Genomic DNA, 20,135 nt, shown 5'->3' on the forward strand with positions numbered 1-20,135 from the left:
TTCAGAAGGCGTGTCAGCTCATTTTCCGATAGCATCAATTCATTGAAGTTTTTTTTGCCAATAAAAGATTCATTTGAAAAACAATGCTTGTATAACAAATGTATAAATAAACCGTAATTAAGCGCTTGTTTAAATTCACACTCAAGTGGTCGATTGTTATTGTTTCTACCACGCATGAGCAATATAATATCCGGGTCTTTAAGATCGTTTTTTTTTCAGACTGATAGTGTATGACTTTAATTTTTTATTTACCCATTTAAAATGATTTTGGTAAATATTATTTAAAAATTATGTGCATTTTTTTAATAAAAAAATGAATTTAAAAAATAGGCTATACTAAAATGAACATTGTTTGAAAGCAAAATTATTTTATTTCAGATGGAACTTTGAATTTAGAAGATTTAGAATTTTTTAAACTTTTTTTTTAACTTTCGAACTTTATTGCATTTACCAGGTGTAAATTTAATTTTTGTTTCTAGTTTTGATCTATTTTGATTCAATAAAATCAATTAAAATGAGTAAGATTTTTCCTTTTAATTTTACGGAATAATTTTTCAGAATAATGTTTTTTTTCAATTAATAAGTTTCAAACTAATAACATTTAAATTAGTTTTCAGTACTTTTCAATTAATTTTAAGGAATTCTTACTGCCCATATCAAATTATATATTGATTTTAGTATAGTAATATTAAAAAAAGAATATTGTAATACAAATACAAAAGTATAATATGATTATATAACATTTCAAAATCTGTTTTTTTTAATTCTTTTGATTGTATTTTGATTGTATATACGAGAAAAAAAATTCGGGTAAAAATACCGCATTGTATGGAAATGACATTTTCAGTAAAAAAAAAATCTGATTACCAAAAACAAAATATGCAGTATTTAAACCATTCATTTGGTAAATCATTCCGTTCATATGGTAAATGTCTACCGGAAATTCTTTTTCTCAAAATTATAGTTCTTATTAGTTCATTTAGTAAAAAAATACGAAACAGAAAAGTAAATTTAACGGAATAAATGGTTTTTGCGCTATATTCTAAAACATCATGGTAAAACTACCAAATTTTGTCACATATTATAAAGTCACTTTCAGTTGTTAAATTTATCAAAATTATTATTTTCAAAGCACTTCGGTAAACATTACCGAGCTTTTTAATGCTACCGCCCGGTAAATTTTACCTTATTCTGACAGTTTTAATCATACTTTTTTATCAGTGCGTTCTTCAGTTAATACACGAACGTTTTTATAAGAGTTTTTTTTATATAGTTCTTATCAGCTCTGTTGGAACGCAATTAATAGTGTATACTTAATTTTACGATCTAATAAGGAATGCGACTGAGTACCTAATATACCTTTTTCAATAAAATAAATATCATAGTTTTAGTCGGGTCTTAAGTATTTTTAACAATGATCATTTTTGCAACTGTAAAATTAGTTTTATGAATGTTAATTAGCAAAAGTAAATTCCTAGATTAATTTAAGTCTTAATAAGTTATACAGTAAGTCTTTAAATAATTTCAATTGAAGAATAATAGTGCTCGCCATTTCTTTTTTTTTTCTTTTAAAGAAATACGCAGGAATATGCATGCAAAGAAGGGGAAATAATCATTAAGTTCAAGAGAGAGATTTAAATTCCATAGTATTAAATATGTAGTACAATATCTTTACTCTTTCGAAACGTTAAATAAACATTTCAGAAATGAAATAGTAGATTGTATGATGAATAAAATAGATTTTTATTATTTTAAAAAGGGAACGCACTTAAATTATCCTTCTTAATGCTGAATTTAAAAATTGTTTTTCGCTATATTTCAGCGAACCCAAAATAATTTCAAACTGTAGCTATCATTTTTAACATCATGAAATCAAAATATTCGAGTATTCATCTCAAAACAACATAAATAACGAATATCAACTACAATAAAACTTATTTATTTAGAATTAAACATATTTGTGTTTTCTTTTAGTACTACAATAAAGAGATAATTTTAATACAGCTATTGTACTTTAATTCGTTTCTAAACCAAATCGTTTTGCATCGTTAATAGTAAACAATCGTTAATAGTAAAATATATACAAAAATGGTGGATCATAAAATTTAAATATTGATCTCAAAACTACATAGATATGTTGCAAGAATATCACAACAATAAAGGGATATTTTTAATATGCACATTGAACTTAAAATTGTTTTTTTTTTTTTTTATAAAAAATCAATTTTAATAAATAGTAATGTATATATACATTTATAAATGTCAATAAATAAAACCTCAGCGACGTGCTGCTATTCGAAAATGCTATGCTGTTATTTTTTTTTAATCAAAATCCAGTCCCGAAATAACTATTAGAAGAACCATTTGTCTTTGAGTAAAATCACCCAAGTAATACTAATAAAATAAAACAAAAAATAATTATTACGTAAGATTTGTCTTCTGAGTAAATATAGTGTCGTCGGCCACCATGAATGTCTTTTGATCTAATAATCGGATATTCACGTTCTAGAACTTAATCTGAAAAAAAGTTGTATATTTAAAATTCAATTTCTCGGGAGCTATTCAACCGATTTCGATCAAATTTTGTATTTTGCCATGCAAAATTACACATTTTAAAATTATGTAAAAAATTTTATACCTTATAATTCAAAATCTTTTCGACTTTTATAACACAAAATAATAAATATTTACTAAATTTATTTTTTTCTTGAAATTATTTTTGAATAAGCAAATTGTATAATTTTGTGAGAAATTTTTTCAATTCGCTTAAAAAAGTTCTCCAGATATGGTGAAATACGGAATGAAAAATGGTTTTTAACAACAATATTGGTGCAGCTCAATAAAAATTATGTAAAATCTAATATATTAGTATTATTTCAATTGTAGTCATGTAAAGTCTGTTGTGCATTTGAATTCTTTTTATTCATATATTATTTCTTCAACTGAATTAGCAAAAAAGTAGAAGATTCGTCTATTACCTATGTAGGAAATTCACATTTTATCTGTTATTATATTTTTTTATATCTATTTCAATATTTTTTAATACTTCCTCCACTTATCTGGAATATAAAACAAATTGTTTGACAAAATTAACTAAAAGCATCAGATTGGATTATTTTAATTAATGCGTAACTTGAGTTACTTAAAGTTTCTTTTAGGATACAAAAGGTGGCATTAGACTATAAGATTGTTGTTTTGTTCTAATTAATCCATCCCTAGCGCCGAAACCGATAACTGAAGAAGAAATTACCGTTACCAATTTCACGCATCGTTCTACTGCCTGCGCGTTGCATGGAAATGAAGTTAATTCCGCAGTGATTTTGTTTCTATTATCATTAGTGATAATATATTTTATTTTCACCGGTTTTAGCGTGTAAATCATTAATAGTACCGTAGTTTCCAATCCCTTTAATCTATTAGAATAGCAAAACTGTGATAATCAAATTCTTAAATGCAATTTTGAAGATTCAATATGTTTGCGCAAAGTCAAGAATTATTTTAATATGTGAAATAGGATATTAAATTATAATATTCAATACCACACAGATTGAACTATTTATAAGACCTTATTTTAATTTTTTAATATTAAGACCAGCAAAATAGTCAGAAACGAATTCTTAAATACAATTTTGATGATTTAACGTGTTTGCGCAAAGTCATGAATTTACTTAATATGTGAATTGTAATATTAAGTTATAATATTTAATCGCATGGGGATAAACACAGTTATAAGTAAGGCCCGGATTTTGATGACATTTGCATTTTTTTGTATTTTTTGAATTTTTGGACATTTTTTGTCTTATAGAGCAATTTTTTAGATTTATAGGGCATTTTTCTTTAAATTTTGGGGAGCATTTTGCATTTTAATGCATTTTTTTTAAAGTTTTCGTTAATTTTTTCCAATTTTTATTATTTTTTATCAATTTTCATTATTACACTGGCTTCCAAACAATGAAGAAAATCCATAGGATATTAACAGGTGAAGCAAAGTTTTTTTCAAATTCAAGAATTATTGGCAGTAAGTGAGACCGTCTTTTTCAAGTACGCACCTATAACATCAGTAGACGTTGAAAGAAGCTTCTGCAGGAATGAAAATTTACTTTCAGACAAGAGACGCTCGTTTACATTTCAAATTATCAAACAACATTTAATAATCCAATGTAATTCTGATATTTAGTAATATGAGATGGAAGTTGTTATATCCATTAAAGTTTCTACACAAAAAAAAAATATTTTGGAGTTAATATATTTTCCTTTCTTTGTTATTTTAGGATATAAAACATATTTTTGAAACTTTAATGAACATAGAACAAGTATTGCATTGTTTTTTTTAAAAAAATGACTCATAATAATTTTAAAGAGCAAAAAAATTTTTAATTTTTACTTTATTTAAGGCATTTTTTGCGCAATTTTTGCATTATTAAGGGCATTTTTTGCACTTTTTAAGGGCATTAGTTGAGATTTTTAGGTCATCAAAATCCGGGCTCTAGTTATAAGACTTAATAAAGTATAACCCTTTTCAGTTTTTTTTCTTTCTACTCTTACACTCTTTTTACTCTCTTCTTTTTTTAGTCTTACACTTTTCCTTTTTATTCTTTACATTCTTTCTTTTTTCTCTTCTCGTTTTCTTTTTATTCTTACACTCTAAGAGATGTTGGTATAGATTAAAAATAGGAAAATATCCAGTATAGAAAATATCCTTTTGCAGTTATATTCATAGTCATATACCTCAGTTTTAATTTTTGAAAATAATAAAAATTTAATGGTCAGCACGTGCTATGTCAGAGAGTATTCCTTACATATTTTAAATTTATCTTTCCTAAAGTATTTGAGGGATCTCATATTTTGCTATATGTATCCGCAAACAAAGTAATTTTGTGATTTATGTTCTGGAAAATTAGGGTGCCACTTTTTCTTGGGAAAAAGAACCACAGATATTTGATTTCATCTTTTTCCTCAACAATGATCCGATAGCTCGAATCATAATCTTGTTGGTGAGTTTTCTATAAATCTTATGGGTATTATATCACATGTCCCGATAAAGTGTTTTTTTTCTCATTAAATTTTTTGATTACTTTTATTTGCATGACTATTGGACTAGATCATATTTTTAATTTTTTTTACGCAAAAGATGCTAAAGTTTGATGTATAATCGCGTAAAATTATAATTGTACTATTTTTAAATTTTAATAATGACCTTTATATTTCTTAGACTTGATAAAAATATTTCTTAGAGCATTGCGTATAATGAAAGAAAGAAATTAATTTGAGTTTGTTAATATTTAGTTTAAATAAAGAAAATTGCGTCTTTAATTTGGAATTTTACTCTCTGAGTTAGTTTTTAGCTTTCTTAGGATTGTTAATTTAATTTCCCTTTTTCCACAAAAGATAAAAAGAGAGGTTTAATAAAAAATCTCAATGAATGCTTTAGACAGTTCTAAGTCTTAAATGATTTAAGAAATATCCATATAAAACTTCACGTTCAATTTCATTTTTAAATGTTTAAGCAAATCATGTATTTCTTTAAAAATAATTCACCTTTCATAAATTATGTATGACGAAAATTTAATTTCACGAAATATATTTGTCAGTACATTTAAAATTTCCTAAACTGATTAGCTTCCGAATTCTTGAATAGATGATTTCTGTTGTAAACTTTCCTTTTCTTAATAACAAAGATGCAAAGAGATACTTGATAAAAATATTTCTTTTTCTTCTAATTCAATCATAAATTATAAATTTTGTTTTACCAATATCTTATTTCTTATAAGAGTAAATATTATAAAATACTTTGTCAGTTTCTTTAAATTTCGTTGAGTTTTAGAAATTAAAATCATTTTGTAAAGGTTGAGTATGTTTTGTAACATCACCTTTTCTTAAACTATTAAATTTATTAATAAAATGCAAGACCTTATAGGATACAAAATTAATTAAAAATAACTTTATCAACTATATATAAAGTCCTTTAGCTATTTACGACACGCCAGCTTTTAAATTCATCTATTAATTTTTATTATAAAAATATTTCCTTGTCGCAAAACAATTTTTAATTACTTTTACCTTCTACATAAGCACAAGGGATTCAATTATTTTCGAAATATCAATTTTAAAATTATTTATCAATATTTCAAGAAGAATTAAATTTCTTAAAATTAATTATAAAGGTTAAAGTTATATACTTCTCGAATTCTAAATTGTGAGAAAATTAATTGGGCTTTGCTTTAATCTTTTAAAAGCTCCCACGCAGATTCGTGAAAAGATTTTCGCAACAACTGAGGATATATTTTAATAAAAACAAACGTGAGATTCCAAAAGGAAGCAGTTTCCACTCGATTAAAAAAATCTTTGGAGCGTGTATCTCATTTATGGGATTAAATTCTTATCCATAATAATTTAACTTCAATAATATTGCTGCTACCTATTAATCAGAAACGCTCAAAAGCAGCACGAACCATTAGAAGTGTTAAAAGTTTGAAACAATCTTCGAAGAGGAAATGGAGCCTTGGAATGATTACTGCTAATTTAAGATATAAAATTAATGGATCCATCTATTGTTTTTTTTAATCTCATACCTTAAATGTAATTTAAGTGCTTTCGACAAGACAGCATGGAGGCTCTAATAGCTGCAGTGTTGCCAAGTATTCCACCATTTAAACTTTTTAGTCAAGGTATATGGGCTTTCTCATGAACTTTTATTTTGCCGTTACTGACACGTTTTATATTCGTATCAACCTAATACAGTGATTTTTAATAAATTGTTACATACATATTGCTCAAACTACTATTGGTATAATTGTTTTAATTAAAATATATTTAATAATTGATAAAAAGATTAAAATTGTTGTGTGGCAGATCATCGACAACGAGATTATATGAAGTAGCAAATAGGGGAGAGTGGGGTCAATTGTAACATTTTTTACTTAACTATTTTTAACTAACAAAAAATCCAATATATTATTAGTATTAATTGACAGACGAGTAAAGTAGACTATCCTCTACTAGAAAAAAAAATAAATACCTAATTTTAAATGTTATTATATTAGTTATTAACAATTTTTGACAGTCGAGCACTTGTTACAATTGTCCCCACTTACGGGGTCAATTGTAACAGTTCATAAATTCAACTAAAACATAGTTAATTATACATAGTATCATAGTTGTGATATATTTCTTTATTGATCAAAATAGTAGTGATATTTTAGGAGTAAAAATAATAATGAGCAGAGACCTAAAGGGTTAAGGGGACATTGAACATCTCGCTGAACGAAAATGCGGCGTGAAGTGACTTTTGCAATAACTGCTACAAAAAATTTAATTTTAATGATAGGTTTCTAAATTTTTTAATATTTATTTGTTAGGTTTTTTTAATGTATTTCTGCAGTAAAATATACAAATTAAGTTAGACAATAATTTTTATTCATACAATTTATAGGCAAATTTTTTGTTAAATTTTCAAATTATGTCATCAGTAAGGTACATATAAAACTACAACTACTCAATATAATTGTCTGAAAAAAATTATACACACAATATATAGCCTAGAGTATACAGTATACCTAAAATTAGACTAAAATGCACAATTTTTTGCAGAATAAAAAATTGACTGTTTCAAAATACCAATTTTTGCTGATTTTCGGCAATTAAATTTTACTCCAGATTTCAAAATGCTTAAATTTTTAACTAAATTTGAGGTTTACTGTATAAAACAATCAATGATGTATAAGCCTACCAAGTTTTATCTTTTTAAATTGTATAGAACAAGAGATATATGTACCTAAGTAACAAAAAATAATGTTTTGAGAAAAACAGATTTAAAGGTAAAAAAACATATAGTTAAAAATAATTCATAAATTTAAAGCTCTTCAGCACCATAACTTGTTTTATCTCGAGGTCCCACCGTAACCCTGGATGTATTCTTTGTGATGTCTTTCTCTGAATTGTTCTATCTGTATTTTCTACTTGACAATGACTTATAAGCCTATATTGAGCACACAAGTCAGCAAATGCATGTAATTTCAATAAATCAATAAATAAGTTAGATTCCGTCACTAACGATCCACAAAAGAGCTTCTTTCTTTATTTCGTTTCTAGGCGCAAGGCAGAATGTAAAAAAACATAAAAAACAGTAGAATTCTAAAGTAAACAGAAAACGAAACCTTGAAATGTGGGCGTGGCACTTTTGTTTAATTTTGTTTTATTGCTTTTAAAGCACTTTAAATTTATGAAAATTAGCAAACCTATATATTTTCTTAATCAGAAAAGTATAGGCTAATAGATGATGTCAAATTCAAAAAATCAAATTTTTGAAAGAATTTTACTTCACTGTCCCCTTAAGCTTTTAACTTTAAGGGGTTAAAAATTTTAATTTTTGCTGTGAAAGGTGACAAATAAAATAATGCACATGCAACATAATATAAATGATATAGGAAACTATTGGTGGTTCTTAAAGACTTAAGTAATGGTTTGTAAACATAAGATTATTTATTTTCAGCTGTTACAATCGTCCCTTTACTTATTGTTACAATTGTCCCCAAGACACCATTTCAGCTTCATTTGTTAAAAACAATGCTAGTTAATTAGCAAAACTAATCTTTTTTTTATTGAACTGTTAATTAAGGTGTCCACTTACATATTTGGTTACTAATTTTTATTTGTTTAAACAAAATTACTTTGTTACAATATAATATTCTAATGCCAAAAAAAGTACTTGCGTGGCGTGAAAATATCTTTTGTGATCTAACTCTTTCAAAAGTACATAAAAATGATTGCCATCAGGGGTGTGCATGTAGATTTATTAAATACACCTTGTGCGCCACCTAGGAACCAAATCTAGAACCCGACACTCGAAATTTTTGCTCTGTTACAATCGTACCCTGTTACAATTGACCCCACTCTCCCCTACTGCACACTGCGAAAGGAAAGTATCGTCTAAATTCTGAAATATGGTAAAATTTACTTTGCTTCCGGCTCCATGGGAATATCTAAAAGCACGGTATTCTTTACCGAAGCGCCTTGGTAATAATTTTGGCAAAATTAGCAATAAAATATGGTTTATAATGTACGATAAAATTTGATAAATGTCCTAAAATTATGTATGTTTATCGTGATAGCATCGGTAGAGCATGGCGCTAAAATCCTTTATTCGGTTAAATTTACTTTTTAGTTTTATATTTTCTGCTAATGTGTAGTAATAACAACTATAATTTAGAAAACTGCTGCCATATGAACGGAAAAATCGCCAAATAAAAGGTTTTAATACCGTATGTTTTGGTTTTTATAACCATAATTGCAGTTTTTATCAGAAATGTCATTACAAACAGTATAATAATTTTACCAGAATTTTTTCTCTGTGCAATAAAGAGTGATTTCACAACAGAAATAAAAAAAATCTATATAATAAAAATTTTCAATTAATATAAGATTTTATTATTAATGCTATGAAAACGCTACATTATATGTGTTACTAGGCTTTTATGATTTATGATCAACAAAAAATATACTTTATCCACGTGTTATGTTAACACTAGAAAAAAAAAATTCTTTAAGAGTAAAGTTAAGCTTAGAGCAAAAATTATCGGTATTTCTCTAACTTTATCAATTTGGATATTTAAATATTCTGATTTCGGAAATATTCTTTTCTTTGGTTAGAGAGGAAGTGCTGTTAAGAAACGTCTAACTGTCTTTACGGTTGTCTCTACCACTATTTGTAATTTAAATGTATTGAAATTCATTTGGTTTAAAATCAGGCAAGAATTTTTACATTCATTTAATTTGAATTTTAACTTGTCACTAAACCAAAACTTTTTAACAGTTTAATTTCGTGAAAATAGAACAATATTCTTGGCCATTCCCCTGCGGAAGGAGAATCAAAAATTCTAATTTTTGGCATATTCTAATGAATAAGAATGATTTATTTAGAAATTGTCATTTGGTACTAAGATATTTAAGGTACAGACACAGAGTTATGAAACATTACAACAAATGTATCATTTCCTATATAACGTATGTAACAAAACTATGTAATCACCATATATTAGTTGTAAGTCATTTATTAAATTTATCAGATGCTTTTGTAACCTCAATTATTAAAATTAAAGTAACAAATATAATAAATAAGTCCTTGAATGATGTACCGAATAAAATGTTGCAATCAATCCGTATGCTTAAAATATCTCATATTATAATCAATTAGTGCGTATTATGAATCAACATTCTTGCAAATCCTTATTAAACATCTACTCTTTGATCCTTGATCAATAGATGTTTCAGTTGGGACTCTATTTTTGGAAGGCCTCAATAGATAATCAAATGATTAAGAATCGTTGTTTGGAAATAGATATACATTATTCCTTTCATAATCATATTTATTTATTCTCTTATTTTAATCTTATCATATAACCTATATACTTTAAAGTTTACTACTTTGAATCCTTAAAAATATTTTAAATCTTTTAACGTATTTGTAAACAATAAAGATTTAAACAGTTTATAGGGAAAGTATGAAGATTTAATATATTTAAGAATGAAAACATAGAAATTGCGCTAATTTTTAAACCAGACTGTTTCTAGCATTTTAATGACAAAAGTGTCATCATTTTCAGTGTGCTTGGGGCACAAAAATTTTCGAGCATTTTTTTTTCTATTTAAAAATAATGAAATTAATTTTCGTATTAATTATCTTAATTATTTTTAGTAATTGCTTTCTTCTTATGTAGTTTATTTCTCTTTAAGTTTTTTGCACTTTCAATGAAATTATTAAAAGTTACTTTTTTTCCAATCTGAATAAGTATTGCCATTTTTGCCAAAATTTTTATGGTTGCCAAAATGTGAACGCTCATTTCTTTCGATTTTAATTTTATAGTAACTGATTTTTTTTTCTGGGGCATCTTTTTCTATTTTGTTTTTCACTTTTTCAATAAAAATTTAATGGAAAATATATTTGAATTTTATTATTGAAAGTACTACTATATATTGAAAGTACTACTGTCAATTTAAATCTATTTCGGAAAAAGAATACAATACGTTTTTATATAGAAAGAAAGTAATAAGGATTTATATATTAGGTTCTTATTTCCATATTTTTTTAAGAAGAAATTTAATAATATCACCATTTTAACGAAATGACCACAATCAAACATCAATTACATGCACAGGTTTTGAAAAAGCGCAACAATCTGTGTAATATTATTCTATTTGTGGCTAAAAGAAGAAAGATATTATTTAAGTGTGGAAGAAAACTTATTTTTATTAGTGCAATCAGTTTTCTTTGTTCAACAAACATTTATTTATTGAACATCATTTCTCATATAGGCTTTCACTTTAGCTCGAAGCTCAAAGACATTGCTTCTCACATTTTTATGAGGCTGTTTGTCACTTTAAATTATTTCAGTTTCAGTTTTTTATTTCGGGTTTTTTCCCTTTATCTAACGTTATGTTTGACAAGTTAAAATAAATAGGAATGGTGTATTTGTAAGAAATATTTTTTTCAATTCCTTTTTTTGTTGCTTTGCATGGAATCTGTGTTTCGTGTAGAACATATAAATTATAAAATATCGTATCAAAAAATTTCAAGTTCTAAGAAAAACTATTATTGTTTAAATAAATAGTGATTTTTATCAATAGCAACGTCTATAACTGAACAATGCAAACTCGATGGTTTGTTTATATAGAATTTATATAGAAGTAAATATTAGAAAATATAAAAAAAATGTAACATCTTAATGGAGATCAGTAAAACATAATATGCCAATCGCATGCCGTAAATATATGCCAAAAATAAAGTAAGCAGCTAAATTTTTTTTCTCTTACAAAAGCTTTAAAAATACAGAGATTTACTTTATGCATAAGTTATACTGATACATAGTTATTAAATTATGTGCATTTATTGACAAAAGAAATAAGACACTCTTCATAATATGTTTAACAGAAATATATATCCTATTCAATTTGATCATTATATTTTCAGATATATTGATTTGATTATAGATTCTGATATGTTTGATGTTTTTGACATTGTTCTGAATATTTATTAAATTACATGCATTTATTAGCAAATGAAGTAAAACATTCTTCATAATATTTGATCTGTTTGACAGAATTTATGTAATCGTAGCTTATTCATATTTTTAAGTGATACATAAAATCTTTATATAACTTGTGAATCAAAAATCTCTTCCCTTTATAGAAAAGTAACACTACACTGTAAGAAATTCCGTATCCGGTAAGATGTTTCGGCACTCAGATTGGATTCCACTTTTAACCGTTACACCATTTTTCCGGAACATGTTAAGAAACAAAAATATCTGATTTACAGAACTTTTTATAGTACTAATTACTGTAAAATCTCTGACTCACTCCAGTTGTATAAATATTAATGTAAACATAACGGTATAGTATTTTGCGGTAAAGATTTATTTCACTGTAAAATTGATTTTACGGATGATGTGCCGGTACTGTATACCGTAATTTTTAAATGTGTGGTCATCACAAAATATAAATTGTCCATAAAAATTTTTTTTAAAATAAAAATTACAAAAAGCTAAGATTCAATAATACTCTAAAAATTGAAAGTGGTGGCAAAGTCTTAGGTTTCCTAAAAACTTCTTTGACTTTCTGAGAAAATTTCTGAGACATTTTACTAGAGAATAAAATTTGCATGAACGCACATGAAGATATTGGGAAGCACAACCTATGATAATTTAAATATAGTTTTCTTACATGTATTGTTTTCATAATTAAGTTTGATATAAGATTGTTTGTTTTTATTTATTCGTTAATTTAAATGGAAAAAAATTAAACCTGATTTCTGTCGTTGAGCTACATTATTTAAGAACATAATAAATATAAAAACATAACTTATTATTTTCTTTGGAGTTTTCTTTCGTTTTATAGTAAATGTTTTTCTAAAAATACTCTACCAAAACTAACAAAAATGTATCTCTTTTAAGAAAATAAAAATGACGGGAGATGTATTTTTTATAAGTATCAGAGGAAAGGGTAATGCCTATAACAATGCAGCATTCACTTTCTTACTCATTTAAAAAGCGAATGTTCGAACCAAATATATTTTTACTTATTTAAAAAAAATTTATCTATGACTTTTTATTCTAACTATTTTTATTTCTTAACATCCTATTAGTATCTTCACTGCAAAAAGAAAGAAAAAATTACAACTGGCGAGCAAGTATAACACCTTTTATTTCGCAGAAATATACTGTTATTTAAAAAACAGACACCTGTTTATTGAGAGGTAATGTCTTTTTTTGATAAACAAACTTTGTTATTCGAACAAAATTCTAAAAATAAATATAGCATTGTGAAAGATGTGAGCCAAGAGTAGCATTCGTACGGCCTGTCAATGCTGGGATTCGAACTTGGATCATCTCATTGGGAAGTTCTCTAAGCTACCTCAGATTCAGCATCTCAATACGAAGAAAAATCTTAAGCTTTTTTTTTAAATCTTAAATGTCTTACTTATTGAAATACTACTTAAGCGTAAAAGCGATTAAAACCCTTGTGAATCACCTGTATGAAAATGTCTGGCAACTTAACTAACAAGAAATGCAATCCATATAAATATAATAATTAGGTAGAGTATCAATTTGGCAATGAATCAAATCACAGTTTTATTTATACGATGTTTGCAACCATAAAATAATTGACAAAAAAGAAGAGTAAGTATATAAAAAAATTTTGAAAAAAGATTGAGTTATCATATGGTAAGCAATATTGCACGGTTTTGTCAACAAAGCATAAAAAAACGGTAAAATATGAAAAACGTAAATAACATAAAAAAACGGCAATTTTTAACTGTGTCATTTTAAATCTTAAATGATTATTACTTGATTGACAAAAAGAAAAACATACTTACAACACTAAAAAATTAGATCCAAGACAAATCTTCTCTTGTTCTATTACCACTCCAGAAAATACCAAAACAATCTATCGCAATTCACAAATAATCCATGATAGTACAAACTGCCCGAGCAAATATCAATTAAGTATTGAATTTCAAAATATCCAATGAATATTCAAATGTATAAACAAGCTTTAGTTACGTTTGATATCAAGTTTACGTTATTCAGGAAATAAAACACGTGCTCTTCCCAGAGAATAAACGGTAGTCTGAAGTCTTAGGAAGACGGACTTGGATATCTGAAATCAGCGATGCATAGCTTGGCCGCTGAACTGTATCGTGACTTGAGCGTAAAATAACAATAGCACAAATCCTCAAGCATTCGGTCAGCTGGACGCAATGCTTCCAGGTATGCTTCGTCTTTAGACAATAATTTTTAATGCAGAAAATCAATAAAAGTAAAGGCATCAAAATAGATTCAATTTCCCGTTTATTGAACACATTTATTAGCTATGAACGGAAGATAAAAGAGGAAAAAAATATACTTAAAAAGAAAAGGATGTCTTTTGTTTGGTTAGTTCTACGTGCGCGAAGATAACCTGCTAGCGATTAAGATAATGAAAAGCATTTTAATAAGACAAAGAGCACAAAAAGCAGGCTTTCCCCTCAAAAGCTATTTTAGGTGGCGTTGTAATTAGAATTCCACTCGTGTAGATGTTTAATAGTTTTACTTCCTTTAATAGAAGAATGTAAAGAGAGAGTGCGAAGAACGTTTATTGTACTTTCGCTGAATCAATTGAATTTCCATTCATAAATAAAACAACAATTACTATTATTGATCCGCTTGGTAAATAATGATTATGTTTTGTTTTAGATTGAGGCAATTTTATCTAATGTTAGTTCTTGGTTAAAATTTTTACTTGAAAATATCAAATTACTATGAACTTTTAAGTAAAATTGCAATCTCTTAATTTAATGACTCTTGGAAGTTAACTAAAATTAGTTTTCTGTGAAAACGTTTCTAGTGATTTAGTTTTCTTTTGCTAAAATGTAGAATTGGTAGATTTTTGAGCCTCAAATTTACGAAAGGTAAAGAATTACATTTTAAATTTGCACAGCATTTATGCTGCTTGTTTTTTATAAAAAAAATTCATGAAAAAACAGCTTATTAAATTTTATACTGTCAAATCGATCAAGCTTTTTAGCGTTCATCTCTATAACTTATTATTTTAAATTAGACTATAAAAAAATCTCGTAGTTTTGCGGCATGGAAAAGTTTGTTTATCATTAAAAAACGTTGAAAACTTAGCGTTTATATAATACAATATTTATAATTTATATTTTTAAAATTATCCACAACTTGCTGTCCTCATAAGTTGAAAAAAAAATCATGAACATTTAATTCCGTTTTGATTATTTTTGACTACTTGAATGTATTTTTCGTTGCAAATAAGATTTTTTTATAGACATTATTTTTTAGCAGAATGGTGTTTTGCAAAAAAATTTAAAAAATTTTATAAGTTACATTTATATGGATTACACAAAACCAGTTGGCCCAGATAAAAAATTCCTACTTGCAACAAAAACTATATTTATAGTGAGCATTTAGCCAGACTTTAAAAGAAGTCTGTTAAAAAATGTTTAAGTGGACATAACATACTAGACAACAGACAAAAACATAGTTCCGTTCAGAGTTTTGCAAACAATATTACATATAAAATTTTGCAACTAACTATACCAGGTTCATATGAAGTTTCTTTTCCATCATTTTCAACAATCTTTAATCATTTTTCTTGCACTTTTCAAATCATTCTTCATATGTATTTAGAGTAGCAGCCAAAATCGTCTTCATTTTGAGCATATTCTATAGCTGCTGGGCCTACAATTATTTCTTCCAAAACTGTCAATAGCCTTCAGCAACCATCGTTAAAACATTTACAGCTAAATAGGTTGCAATTTTAACTATTTATATTCAGAATATCATTAATTCTTTTCTTACATAATTTAAATTATTTCAATAAAATAGTTAAAATGATAGTAGTTACTAAAATGTTTTCACAGGAGTGAGAAAATCCATAAATCTATTGACACACAAGCTCATTTGTTCATACATATCACAGCACGTCTTGCGACGCGTGCTGCACTCGAACTATTATGCTATAACTGATATAGTTTTACGAAAATCAATTCAATTGTTTGGTACAATAATCTTAAAAGGATAAACTGTAGAAAAATTATTATTTTTTAGTTAAGTTTACTGTGTTGTTCCCTCTTGAATATATTTTTAAAACATAAATAGATTAAAGATTACTTTTACAATTTTATTGTCGAATTTTGTAAAGGTTTTTTGAATTTCTCCACTTGACTAAAACTTATGTCCATACTATATTTTATACACATATTATGTATACCCTTCTCAACATTTCTCAAAGATGTTTATTAAATAAAAAAACAAAATATAAATTAGCTATTTTAATTACTGAAATCGGTTGATCCAGTACCCATATCAACCGTGTCAACTAACGTCTCGTCACCCGTGAGTTAAATGAAGATTATTTTATCTTCCATCTTGATGTTTCATTGTAGCTTTGAAACAGAAGGCCAGAGATGAAACGGTAACCGTATTACGAGAAAAATAGATCATTTATGTTACGAACCTTTCTTTCTTCTACTAATGGAATTGTTGGCAAAGCAATTTCTTCGCTTAAAGTAGGGCGGCAGGTAGACTTTTTTCAATTCAACCCTATTATTTTATTGATATAAGGGGAGTAAATGGCTTTGTAATGTATATCACTACAATTGAAACCATCAAAATGTAGTTTTTTTCACAAACTGAATATTAAATCACGGGCATTAGGCGAGGAAAAGCATTTTCGTAAATAGTTGTAATACTACTATAACTATTGTAATTTTGGATATTTAATGTAGGTTTTTAATGTAACAATTTCCTATAGTCGAAATTAGGGTAAGTGGCTGGTAGAAGATTTTTAGATAGTGTAATAAAACGTTTTTCTATTAACATATGGAAATGGAAAAGGAATTCACTTATTTTTTTCTGCAAAATGGTTTTATCAGAAATTTTATACTTAATTTTTTTTGTATGACGGTAATTTAGAGAGTGGTTTTTAAAAAAAATAAACTCTAAAATTCCTAATGCTATATGCATTTACATGGGTCAGAAAATTAATAGAAAATATCGTACTAAGTCTCTTAAAGCAGCAGTTTTTTCATTAATAATTAGCGAATAAAGCATATGTTTTTTAAATAATAATAATTTCAGAGATTCCACTATGAAGCAAAAAAAATCAATCTTCAACTTTAAACATTTTTTTTTAATTAATAGAAAAAACAAATTGAATTCACAAAATACGAAAGCAATATTTTATTTAGCAGATTTAATTAAGTTCTCGTATCTGCAAAATTAGATAAATTGGACGAACCCAATAATTTCGAATTGCATGAGCAATATCTACATGTATGCTTTTATTCAGGCTATGTCAAAACGTCGAAATAAAGGTAAAAAAAATCTAGCCATATTGATAATTCTTAAAAAACAATTTCAGAATTTTCATATATTTTAAATTTGTTTCTGTATTAAAGTATAGTCGAATTCTTTTAATCAATACAGTAAGTACAAATAGTTGAAAATTAAATATTTGATTTGAGTAAAAATTTTTCAGACTGTGACTTTATTTTGTATGACAAATAAACTTTGAAACGCACACTAAAAAGCAAATAAAATCTTCAAAGTATTTCCCCATTTTTTATTATTGTGCATATAATTAAATGGAAATTCTTATAATATTATTGTCTTATAATCTTATATATATTTTTATAACTTACGAATTGAATATAGCTTCGTAAGTTATAATTTAACTTACTTAATTAACATATTTATTAGGTGCGTTACTAAGTTGACATTTTAAAAATCACGTAAACTTAATTCATCTGCTATGAAGTGGACAGAAAACGAAGAGAAAATTATTTAATATTATAATCATATTATTATATTTTACAGTTATAATATTGTTGCTTAATATAATTAAAATATAAATTATATATATGTATGCAGGATTTGTAATTGACCATTAGCCTTGAAGGAACCATCAACTTCCTGGTTTAACGACGCCTAAGTGTTTGAAAGGGGAAAGTCCCGAAATCTATTTTTCATAAACAATTTATTTCTTAAAAATTATAAGAATTAAATTTATAATTAAATAAATAGAAATTCAATTAAAAATTGTATAAAAATGTATAAAACTTGAATTAAAATTTTACATAATAATCATAAAATTTTAGATAAATTTTCATATTTAATATATATTATTATATTTATAATTTTTAAAATAAATTGTAATTAACATTTTAAATTAATTTTGATTAATTTTTTCTTGTTCAGTGTCGAGAAAAATCTAAATAAATTAGGGAATGAGGCTTTTGATTTCGAAGCGAGCTAGATCAGTTTTCAAAAATTTAACCAGAGGGAAAAAACATTCCATACAGATGTTCGGATTTGGCTGGTTGGCTGAAGTTTATTGAGCCAGAAATAACTATTCCGCCTCGGTTACTGGGTTAAAAAGTTACGCTTTTTTAATTACTGAATTGTTTTGTTAAACTATATAAGATTGTCTTATATAGAATCACCGAGAAAAAATCCTTAAGTTTGTTCTTCGAAGGTTTTAATTGTCTAATATTAATAAAAATACACTTAATATTAATGTCGATCCGCATAAATTAGTTTTTTTTTCTTCTTTTTTTAAAAGAATAGATATTTAATCTTATTTTATAGTCTTAACGCAAATTAAATGGAATCATTTTATCAATCATTCAATCAAGTCATTTTATTCTAATTTACTTTATTACTCTATTTTTTTAATTTACTTTTTAATTTTATTTAAATGGGTTATTAAATATTATATATTATTTTATTTTATACAGTTTATTTTATATATTATTTTCTTTTGTGTATTATTTTCTTCTATATCTTATTTAATTTGTAGAGTTAAATAAAAATGATTTAGTTTGTTTCAAAATCAAACATCTCAGATAGTATATAATTTATTTTAATTAGTAATACTTTGTAATTTAAAGACGAACAAAAATAATGCTATATAAAACAATCATTAGACCTGTCTTAACTTATGGATCTGAAACATGGTCCTTAACTAAATCACAAGCAGACCTACTTGCTAATTTTGAGAGAAAAACCATAAGAAAAATTTTTGGTGCTATAAATGTGGATGGCTTATGGAGACAACGGCATAATTTTTGGCTATATAGGCTATTCAAGGAAGCTAATATTAACAAATCAAAATAAGTCGCTTAAAGCTTGCGGGTCACATCTGTCGAATTGACGCGTTGATTTTTTTTTAAAGATCTTCAATCACAAACCAATGGGAACTAGAGTTAAGAGGTAGGACAAAGATCAGATGGCTTGACTGTGTGGAAGACGATTTTAAATCTTTCCACAATTACTAACTAGAAAACAATCGCAAGGAAAATAGCAGTATGGATGAAGGTTCTAGAGATGGCTCTGACCCACAAAGGGCTGTCATACCAATAGCAGAAAAATAATAATTAGTAAATATATTAAGTAATATTAGTAATTTTAATTAGTACATAATTTAATTTCTTTTTTTAATTTTATTTTATATTTCATAGATTATTTTATTTATCGAGTTAATGAAGTTGATCAAGCTTGTTTCAAAATCAAACATTTCAGATACTAAATATTATTTCTAATGACATAAGAATAAATGAGGTGCAAAACAATATGCTTTGAAACAGTTTAGATAATAAAGTTTATACTGCAAATTTGTTTGCAATAAATACCCAATTGACGTGTAAATATAGAGTTTAAAGAAAAGATTATTGAGGTATGTTAAAGTCGTCGTGAAATCCATATTTTCCTGACAAGGAGAACTAAACACAGATATGAATGGGAAATAATATAGATATGTTTTAAAAAACAAACCCATTCTCAATTTAACTTGATCAAGCTAGTTTTAAAATCAAGCATCTTAAATAATATATAATAGTTTTAATTCATATATTTATTTTCGCTAGTAACCCACCAACATAACTGTTAATACTTGCTATTTTGTTACATTTTAAAATAGAATAAATAAAATAGCAATAAATACATATGGTATACATTTTAAGCAACTTAAGCTTCTAATGCCATACTTTACTAAATTATTACTTTTAGAAAACAATCAACTAATTAATTTCCCGTCACAGCTAATGTCCACAAACTTCTATCCAGTTTCCGGCTGTGGCG

General features: G+C 26.1%; 1 protein-coding gene across 4 annotated transcripts in view; it reads right to left on the reverse strand.

Moving 5' to 3' along the window:
• The window catches only part of LOC107455346 (atrial natriuretic peptide-converting enzyme), a 411,323-nt gene that overhangs the window by 117,920 nt on the left and 273,268 nt on the right, over positions 1-20,135 (reverse strand). The window contains exon 1 of one of the 4 annotated variants that reach the window (XM_043056527.3): positions 13,871-14,013. The exons of the other annotated variants lie outside the window; for them this stretch is intronic. The gene's annotated coding sequence lies outside the window, so the exon portion shown is untranslated. Of the gene's footprint in view, positions 1-13,870; positions 14,014-20,135 lie in introns of those variants that run through there. 4 annotated transcript variants of the gene reach the window in all.

This window comes from Parasteatoda tepidariorum, chromosome 12 (genome assembly GCF_982258835.1).
Source record: "Parasteatoda tepidariorum strain Cologne lab strain chromosome 12, Ptep-v5.0, whole genome shotgun sequence".
Lineage (NCBI taxonomy): Eukaryota > Metazoa > Arthropoda > Arachnida > Araneae > Theridiidae > Parasteatoda > Parasteatoda tepidariorum.